The sequence below is a fragment of the Etheostoma spectabile genome, chromosome 1 (genome assembly GCF_008692095.1).
Source record: "Etheostoma spectabile isolate EspeVRDwgs_2016 chromosome 1, UIUC_Espe_1.0, whole genome shotgun sequence".
Taxonomy (NCBI): domain Eukaryota; kingdom Metazoa; phylum Chordata; class Actinopteri; order Perciformes; family Percidae; genus Etheostoma; species Etheostoma spectabile.
The window spans coordinates 12,921,225-12,931,959 of NC_045733.1; the positions used below are offsets into that span (position 1 = coordinate 12,921,225).

The window sequence follows — 10,735 nt, forward strand, 5'->3', positions numbered from 1 at the left end:
TTATTTTGTTCCACTTTTTGTTCAGACATTGTTTTTTTGGTTTGGAAAGACAATGTTGTTGGGAGTATTATAATTACAAATGTAGAACCCAAGGGATGTTTGTTTTCAAAATGAAAGACACATGTTTTGATGTCTACTGACATTTTGTATTCATTATACTGTTGCTAAAGAACTTCGATTTGCTTACAATGCAGCGAGCAAGAAACATTGATTTGCCTTTCAGAGACCACTTCTAAATGTGTCACAGGTCAGTTATCGCCACTAGAGCACATCTTTGCATTATAAAAATGTATGGATTGAGCCCTTACACAATCTGTCATTGTCATCGCTTTAAATCATCACTTATTAGAGAAGGTTAGATTAGAGCCACAGTCTTCAATTTTTAGGATCCCTCAATGACATTTACCTGTGGACTTTGTTCCTAGATAAATGTTACTATCAATATCATTGATTCGAAAGACAATAGAAAGGAGTGAAGGTCTTTTCATTTAGTTTTAAATTTAAATAGCAAGAGAGAAGATGAGTTCTGAAATGGTCTATAATTGTTCTAAATGCAGTTGAATCAGGGACATTTATGTAACAAAAGAACATTATTTCTTTTATTAAAAACACAAAAAAATAGAGGAATGCCAACTTGCCTAAACTAAAACCAGATAATGTTTTTCTCTCTCTCATGTAAAAAGTTGAGCATGCGTCATTCTTACTTAATGGAACACATCAAAATTGTAAAGACTATTGCATCTTTTTTTGGGGAGAGACTTTGGAAGAGATGATATTAATAAAACAAGGTTGACTGATTTATATTACAGTATATTAAACATTGTAAATGCATTGTTAGATTTAATTAAATACAGTGAATTAGATTTGGGCAATATAGCAAGAAATGTGATCCCAATATTAACATATCTCCATAATTCAAGTAGTAGAAGTATTTTTTGTTTTAGCGTGATGTCATGGCGATTCGGTCTATACTAGCTGCATTCAATTTAATACTTTATTTAATGTTTGTATAATGACTTTGGAAATATGACCTGTGATTACAGCAAGGAAAACAAAAAATTAACCCTGCCAAGAATTTTCTTTTGAAACTGGTTAATCATAACAATCTGGCTTATGTACATTTTTTCTCACTTTGAGTTAAATTGCTAGATAATATTAGTGTCACATTAGGTAAGTCTGAAGCCAAATTGTGTGTGGTGTGTGTGTGGTGTGTGTGTGGTGTGTGTGTGTGTGTGTGTGGTGTGTGTGTGTGTGTGTGTGTTGTGTGTGTGTGTGGTGTGTGTGTGTCTGTGTGTGTGTGTGTGTGTGTGTGTCTGTTTGTGTGTATGTTGACTAATTTCCAGCTCAATACAGTAAAACAGTGGACTTAAGAAATACGATTAAAGGTATAATTTTTTTAACATTGTAATTATATATATATACATATTTTTTTTTTACATAGTGTCATTAGTGACAAGCAAGTCATTTAGACCAATTAGAATTATAATATAAATACAGACTGTAAATAATTTAGTTGTGGTTAAATGGCTGGATAGCACGCACTGTACTGCAAACCACTGTTGGGACTAAAAATTCAATTTTTAAAGCCAGTTTTCAATCATCACAACATTGAGCACAACAACACTGTAGGAACTAAGTGTTGTTTTCCTGACTTTTCTGTTAAACATTTATTGAAATATTATTTGCATGTTCCCACATTCCCAAATCACACGGTGACTGCAGCTGCTGACAAGTCTGTAGAGAACAATGGAGCACCCCCACTCTCAAACAAGAAAAACAGATTTGCAGCAACACATGAAAGTCACATCATATGGCTGAATTTCTATTTTGTTTGAAAATTGAAGATCAGGATTTATCTGTCATCATTTTATTACTGAGAACTTTAGTTGCAACAACAGAGTAGTACTTTTTATCGTCATGGTGGTACTTAATGTTATTATTATATGACTAACATAAATACTGTACTTGCCTCGTTGGGCATGAATGTAAATACATTTTCAAATACATGTACATAACAACTAAGCCATTGGAAACATTGCAATATTGAGAACCAAGCCTTGCACCCTGTTTTGAGCTTTTCCAAAATAGAACATGATCTTTAATAATAATGCTACACTACACTAGTATTGTGCACATGCACAAATACTTTTTTCCCTTTAATGCTAGCTAAAACTAGAAGTTAAAATATTTGTTTTGGAATTCCCTTTCCATGTCACTAAGTGGCTTTGGCTTTTGGAATTCAAAAAATAAAGTATAAATAAAAATGAAAATAACTGTATAGAAATAGAGACGTAAAAGCAATAACAACAGAACATGATTTTATGCCAAGCCAGTAAAGTCAACTTTTCTCTAAATGCTGTACAAAACCATTAAAACGTCACTTAACGTACTGTAGAGCACTAACAACACAGAACCAGAGGAATGTATAAGAAACACTGTAACACCAAACAATTCAACAAGACTTACAAGTTTGAGATAAAAATTAAATTCTGGGCAATCTGACAAATTGGTAAGCATTTGATCATTAAAATGCTGGTATTGCACTGCAGGTTTAACAAGCATTACAGGGGAGAGAAAAACAAATGTGCCACTACTGTGGTTTTTCCCTGAAATCTGTGTGACATTGAAACACTAATAACCTTGGTGAATACTTTGATGTAGCCTACATATCACTATGTGGAAGGAGACAAATGATTACAGCATCCCTGTCATACATTTTAAAGTTAGTCACAGTACAGTAGTTTACAGTTTACTGTAAAGGTTACCGTAACGACTTCACGCCTTTCAGGCTGCAAATGGAAGACAGACTGTCATTGAACAATGAGCATAAACCTGGGGAAGGATGTGATTACCTGCTCATACCTGTGCTGGGTGATTTTAGGCATCCTGGGTGGTTGATGTGTGTGTGGTGTGTTGTGTTGTGTGTGTGTGTGTGTGTGTGTGTGTGTGTGTGTGTGTGTGTGGTGTGTGGTGGTGTGTGTGTGAGGTGTGGTGTGTGTGTGTGTGTGTGTGTGTGTGTGTGTGCGTGTGTGCGTGTGTGTTTTCAGGGAAGGAACTCATAGTTTGGCCTATGGGTGATACCACACCATCAGTCACCTGCCATCATGACAAATTTACCCGGCTCTGCATCATGACAGACACATCATTATCATTTTTCTTGTCAGCACCTTGTTAAAATTCCCTCAGAGAGAGAGAGAGGAAAGACACATGCTGTTATTCACACACTAGCAGTTTTTCAGGCTAATACCATGATCAACGCCATTTTTCAGCTTCATATGGCCAAAACTGATGGCAGGGTTAATTGACTTTTTGATAAACCCCTTCCCCAAACAGTGATTGTCCAGTCATAGCTTTGCAAACATTACTAGCCTCGGCTGCGCCGATTCCCCGACCAATCTCCCGCTCCATTGTCCCCTTACTCATGAACTTCTCTTCAGGCTGAAGCAGTGTGTGTGGGGCTGTTGTAAGAGAAATACTTCATCCAAAGAGTTTCTAGAGTTTTTATTAATTTTTGAAACCAAAAACACAAGGGTAAAAAGGAACTAATATGTTCTAAGATCAAATGCAATTGTTAGCGTGTTTAAAACCACAAATGAACACGTCATTAACTAAGTGGGTTATATTACTTTGTGGAATTACACATAACGTATAAAAAATAAGCCAGACTAGCCAACACACCAGGTAGTTTTTCCACACTGTAAAAAATGTGTGGACGGTCCTGGTTGCTATCAGAGTTTAGGCTAAATTTTGCGGTTATTTTCCCCGTTTTTGGGATATGGTGAAATTATCCGTTCCGGCAACCCCATGTTACTAGAGATGGCGTTACATTAATCACACACAATTAGTCCTCACCCTGAAAGCTTCTTTTCTTGTAACGTTAAAAGTGAAAACATAGTATTGGAAAATCTAGTAAGGATATAAGCAGCCAAACCATGTTATGTTAGAACAAAAGTATATATATAAAAAAGTAAATAGAACCCCAGGATTAACTACTGTAGCTCTAAACTGCAATACAAGAACATCTCTTCTTTATTTCTCCAGTCTTTTAATCTGATATAATGTAAGTAGCCCCCAAGTGCCCTTTTAAAACATATTCTTCTACAAGATTTCATTTTATGACAAGTAAACTTAAAATTATAAATATTTTTGTCTTGTTAATCTACTACCGTTATCATTGAATGTGACATGCGAGGATGGGAAGATTGGTAAGCGTAGCAGCAGTAACTAAGGGGGGCAGGGTTTAATTTACTATACTAAAATAATAAACTAATTGCATTAAATAATAAATGATTTGTATAGCCTACCATTGTATTCCTTTATTACAAGCACTGGTCTGTGTCTGTGTATAAATTATTTCTCCTAATTAATATTAAGGGGTGTGTTGTCCTCTGTTGAGTCCTTTGACACCACATTGTAAGCAATCCTTATTGATTTCTTTTTAATTGCATGGATTGTGTCCCAGTGTAACTGGACCTTCCCACAACTTCCCAGTTCATGAGAATTCAAGGCAAGATTTTGTCTGTCCTTCAAGGACTTTCTGTGATATCTGTAAGACTATGAAGATGAACACCCTGCCAATGCTTTACTTACTTACTTAACTTACTACTAAATGATGTCGATAGCTTGGCAGAAACTAAGCTCATACGCTGCTTTTACTGCACAATGGTGTAGCCTTTAAAATGTGTATACATTCTCTACCAGTCTCACTGTAAAAGCTCTACCGTGTCACTCAACATCCACAATGTTTTACCTAAAGAGTAATACCGTGGTCTTTAAGATTCCTTAAGTATGACAAAAATACTGAATCTGTAGGTGAAACCTGAGACATATACCAGGCAAACACACATACACACACATACACTGGCACACTCAAGCTGACTGAGTATCAAGCATGATGGTCTCAGTAACAGATATGACACAAACAAACAAGCTAGTGGGTTCCTGCCTGTCAGAGAGCTGAAGGCTGGATGACTCACTTAGCCTAGTGGAAGTGATCTCCATATCCTCCGCATAATCAAGAACCAGTATATTTTATTTCTAATTGCTACTGGCAGTGCACAGTCTGCAAGATGCGTTTCTGTACACGTGGCAGGAATGCCTACACAGCTTAATATAAGCTACATTTTTGTAATACTGTAAGTAACCACATCTGATAGCCAGCTGTGTTTTATTTAATAATTATATTGCCTCCACACACATGCCAACCCTGTCTCACACCAGTTCATGAGACTGGGCTGCATATAAACGCTGATGCCAGCCACCCTCCTTTTGGTCATGACCCAGCCTTCATGACCATAGGTAAGGATGAAAACTAGAGCTGAACGATGTTGTGTTTTAGCATTGACATCGTGATGTGCGCATGCCATATTTCCCCAAAACATTTTCTTTCCAAAGCATTAATTTTGTATTTTCTCACGTGATTCCTTTCTTCTACCTCTTGGGCAGCCACACATATGTACTGATTTTATGTTTTATGTTTTTTGTTTTTGTGTGACAGATACACTAGTTAAGTTGGTAATCCATCACAGTGAACATCAAATCTGTTTTTATTGTTTCCTTTACTGTTCAACACTTTGCTATAAGAACTAAACAAACAGCAGAAAGGCAGCACAGGAAAATACAGTCATCCAGCAGAAGCACTAGTGCCTTGCAGCTGTAGCAGTAGAGAAAAGCGTTAATGTAAGAAGACCACAAAAGTTTATATGTGAGGAACAACAGACATAGTATCTGAGACTATGAGCTAAAGTAATCCAGACACAGCCGAAAGCCAATAAAACAGAGAATGCCTACAGAGACTCCCCAAAGACAGACAGATATGTTGGCAAGTTAGCGAGTCTTTTGCAATTGATTCACGTCTTGCACCTGCAAACTGGAAAAAAGTGTTAACTGACGTCAGACGTCTTTTAGCAGAGTGATTTTGGCAGTGTTTGTGTTTAGACAAGGAGTATTCTGAGTCAGACTGAAAGGTTTGTTTCACACTTGTTACTCAGATGATACATTTTTCAACTTAAACACAAGGTTTACTTTAGATGTTTTTAAAAAGTTAGTTTAACAAAGGTAATGATAATATGTTTGTAATTGCTTATTTAGTGTTTCCCCTAGGATTTTTTGCAGAGTGACTGTCCCCCTGTTGTTTAGTGCCAGAAGGGGGACTGACAATAACATTTTTGACTGATTAATATTATCACTTAAACCAATATTACTAGAAAATATAAAGTGTAAAAAACTAGCCTTTTGCATGTTAAAAATATAAAGAGGCCATACAATCTATTTCATAACTGCTAATTAACTTGTTAGTGCTTTGCACCAGCAAGATCCGTTTTAAACTTCTCTGTTTTTGGAGAGCTATTTGACACATGAAACTATTTTATTGATGAGGACTGACGGGTTAAATTGTTCGTTCTACACAGAGTTTACCAGACAGAAAAACCTGTAGGTGGAGGTGGTGAAGTCAGGACAAACACCCCACGGTCCGCATGGACTTGTGTTGGTCCCGAAAGCGGTTTCTGGAAAGTGGCTGCATGTGTCCATGACAGTTGCACAGAACATCAACACCAGTACAAGCCTACAAATGTCCGCAGACATGGAGTGCAGAAAGTGTGTCCGAGCTCCCCAGACGTGTGAACTGAGACTCCTGCTTGTTGGTTAATGGTTAATGATTAGTAAACATTAAATTTCATTGTTTTTTTCTTTTAGAAGCCTGGCTGTTTATGGAGCTAGAACAGTGACAGTAACATGTGGTATTGAAAATAAAATTTGTCATTGAATCAACAAATAATGGCACACTTTTTGTGTGTGTGGAATACATAGCATAATTATATACAGTCCCTGACAAAAGTCTTGTCGCTTGTGTACAAATTGACCTGAAGTGCCGCTGAAATATATTTCTAATCAAGATTTATTTACAAGAAAGCTTGGTAAAGCCCATTGAGTCAATTTTTGCAAGACATAAGTGGTTGTCGCCTGTCATATGAGCTTCACCTGTGACTAATAATGGATCAATTGGTCTCAGGGTGTGTATAAAAACAACCCCAGTACACTAGAACTTCACATCAACTCAACTAGACCTCTGCAAACATGCCTAAGATTCACCCTGAGACTAAAGTTTTGATTATCAAGGGCTGAAGACCAGATCCACTGCTGATTTAGCAGACACCTCAATGTGTCTCAGCGTCAAGTGAGGATAAAAAAAACATTTGAAGACACTGGAGACGTTTTTGACAAGCCCAGGTCAGGCGGACCCCGCAAGACAACTTCTCGAGAGGACTGTTTGTTGGCTCGAAAATCCAAGGCCAGCCCATTTGCCGCAGCAGAGCTCCACCAGACCCGGTCCCCTGAAGTCCCTGTGTCAACCTGAACAGTTTGTCGGATTCTGTCTCGAAATGGCCCTCATGGTTGAATCAGTGCCCAGAACCAGCACTAAACAAAAGACCATTGAAAAACCGTGTGGCATTTGCCAAGGCCACAGCCTGCTAAAAGGATGGATGTGGAGAAGTGGAAGAAAGTGGATTTTTCAGATTAACTTCGTTGAATTACACCACAATTGCCGCAAAATGCAGGAGACCTACTGGAGCCCGCATGAATCCAAGATCACCCAGAAAACAGAGAAGTTTGGTGGCGGAAAAATCATGGTCTGGGGTAACATCCAGTATGGGGTGTGCGAGAGATCTAGAGGGTGGAAGGCAACATCAATAGTCTCAAATACCAAGAAATCTTAGCTACCTCTTATAGTCCCAACCATAAAAGAGGCCAAATTCTCCAGCAGGATGGTGCTCCATCGCATACTTCCATCTCCACTTCAAAGTTCCTCAAGGCGAAGAAGATCAAGACGCTCCAGGATTGGCCGGCCCAGTCACCAGACATGAACATCATTGAGCATATGTGGGGTAGGATGAAAGAGGAAGCATGGAAGACCAAACCAAAGAATATTGATGAACTCTGGGAGGCATGCAAGACTGCTTTCCTAGCTATTCCTGATGACTTCATCAATACATTGTATGAATCCTTGCCAAACCGCATGGATGCAGTCCTTCAAGCTCATGGAAGTCATACAAGATATTAAATTTGGATCTCACAGCACCGCTATTTAATTTGCTGACATATTTTAGTATTTGAGGTAAATTTTTTCAATTTCTGTATAGGCGACAAAACTTTTGTCTTGCCAAAATTTGACCTTTCTGTCTTGTTTAAATGATAAATCTTGTTTCAGTTAAACAAATTTATTTCAGTGCATTGAACATCATTTGGGAGGGTTTTAGCTTTTCATATGAGCTATTTCTTACACTAATTGATTACAGTTTTTTCCAATTGCTAACACACTAAAATGACATGCACAGCACAATTATTTAAACTGACACACAGAGAGCAAAACTTCCTCTCAAGTCTCAGAAAGTCTAAACACATTTTCTGCTTTACACACATTTTGCATTTCAAAATGGCACTTTTTAAATGCACTGAACACAGTTTCCTGCATAAGACACAACAATCTGACATAAAGTCACATGTTTGCCATTTCAAAACACTGCCATTTAAAATGACACTACTTGAGCTAAATGACTAATTACATGTGCCACCTTGCCAAACACCCATTGGTTAATTGTAAACACTCCAATCAGGATGTTAGCACTATGAAAAGAATAATATTTAGGCTGCATTGTCCAAGCCCTATATATTTCTTTATTTTGTTTTTTCTAAAGGACTGAGAGACGACACCATGGTGGAGGAACATTGTTTCCCTGTATACTGGATAACACCATATTGACAGATTTGTATGTGTTTTCAGGGAGTACTGGAAATGGATGCACATGCAATCCCACATGAGTTTATCTTTATAGATGAGGCTTTGTTCAACCTAGCAAAGAGCAGAAGAAGGGGGAGAAACGTCATTGGCCACAGAGCCATCATAGATGTTCCTGGCCAACTTCACAACATTCTCACACTACCAGAGCATATGAATGATGCAGACCATCAAGGAAACCGGTACGTTGTAGTATGGGACAACGTGAGCGTTCATCGTGCAGCCGCTGTACAAAACTGGTTTGCTGACCACCCCATTTCTCGTGCGATACCTCCCACCATTCTCACCATGTCGAACCTCAAAGAAGAGTTTTTTTGGCATGGCGGTGGTGGAAGGTATACGACCCGCGGCCCTTTGTGCGCGTGCCTCTTGTGCAGGCTTGGAAGAGGCATGTGATGAGATGGATGTGGGTGCAATTCAGGGATGGATAAGGCATCCAAGGTGTCCCCCTCGATTCTGTGGGGGGGACATATTGTCTGTGATGCCGAGAGGTGGGACCGAACCGGCTGTGCGGCAAATGGAAAAAAAGTAATTATTTTCTTGTTCTTTTTTTTACTGTGAATATTTTGTCTGAATTTTCTTTTTCAGTTTACGTTTTTTGTAAGAATTTTTTGTTCAGTCCCATGTAAATATATCTGCAATTTTTGCACTGACTTGTTCACTGTAGTGAAACATAAAATAATGTTTACCAGCATGTTGTGTATCTGCAAATATTTCTGTGCATGTGAACAATCTAAAACATATTTAGTATTATGGCAAGGCATAGTAAAGATGAGGTGCTTTTCATATGCCCAACAGTGGTAGTGTGTTAGGCAAAAATCTGGTAATGTGAATGAAGTGTGTGGCATTTCATGCAAAAGTTTGATTTTGATAATGCTATGTGAGTTTTGGTTGCAGTGGCTTCATTTTGCAGGATACATGAGGTGTTTTGCAGTTGGGTGTGTGGTTTTGTGAATTGTGTTATGTATTTTGATAAAACCAGACTAGTTTGCAAAATTGTGTGTTAGCAATAGGAAAAAACTGTAATTAAAAGTCAGGTTAATAGCAGGTGTTTCTACAAAATAGATAAGCGACAAGACTTTTGTCAGGGACTGTAAGTTTGCCTTTTTTTCCTGGGGGCGGGGGGCGGTTTGGGGGGGCTCCCAAAGCAATGGTAGGGAAAATACTGCTTATTGCATGTTGCGTGTGTTTTCATCTAGTGAGACCGATTCCCTTTAAAGAAAGGTCAGAGAGCTCAGTAGTCGGTTGGGACAAAAAATAATTAATGGCTTTTTGTCTGCTTCTAAATATATTCCATTGCTTGTTTAATAATTATGATCAAACATGTTGGAAATCCAGAAATTACCTGAAGAGCCAATAAAGGTGTCAAACTATCTTCCAAACCATTTGTAATCTTTAGCTATTTTTCCAAATGAATTTTTAAGGGACCCAAATTCACAAAAGGTTTTCTGGTTTACAATACCAAAGGTAAAGATAGCAATACATGCACTGGTTTGATTTTTTTTGACTTGTGCAGCATTTACGTTTTTAAAAATTAGAGTTGCTTACAGCAAAGCACACTAACCTAATACTACTAAATATGCTGTTACATGCAAAGACTGATGGGTGACTCAGCTCTTGTACTGAATTACAGTGTACTTATTATTATTATAACTTTAATACTATAGTCTACATCCACAACTTTCCACTTTTGCCCCTTATGTCCTTCTTTTTGGCTGGATGTCCGTTACCTTCCGTTTTCTTTGTGTTGAAATTTTAAAGCAACACCATGTAACTTTTCCCGCTTCGTTGCCCCTACAGGTTGGAAGCGGAATAGCCCCATTATGTGTCATTGGCATTTCAGAGCCGCTACCCGATCTGGCAAACTTGCATAGTGCAGTTACACTCACCTAAAGGATTATTAGGAACACCTGTTCAGTTTCTCATTAATGCAATTAT

The 10,735-nt window shown here is 38.0% G+C and overlaps 1 protein-coding gene across 3 annotated transcripts in view; it reads left to right on the forward strand.

The window, feature by feature from the left end:
* The window catches only part of LOC116696725 (glypican-6), a 149,585-nt gene that overhangs the window by 94,728 nt on the left and 44,122 nt on the right, over positions 1 to 10,735 (forward strand). The gene's annotated exons all lie outside the window — the stretch shown is intronic.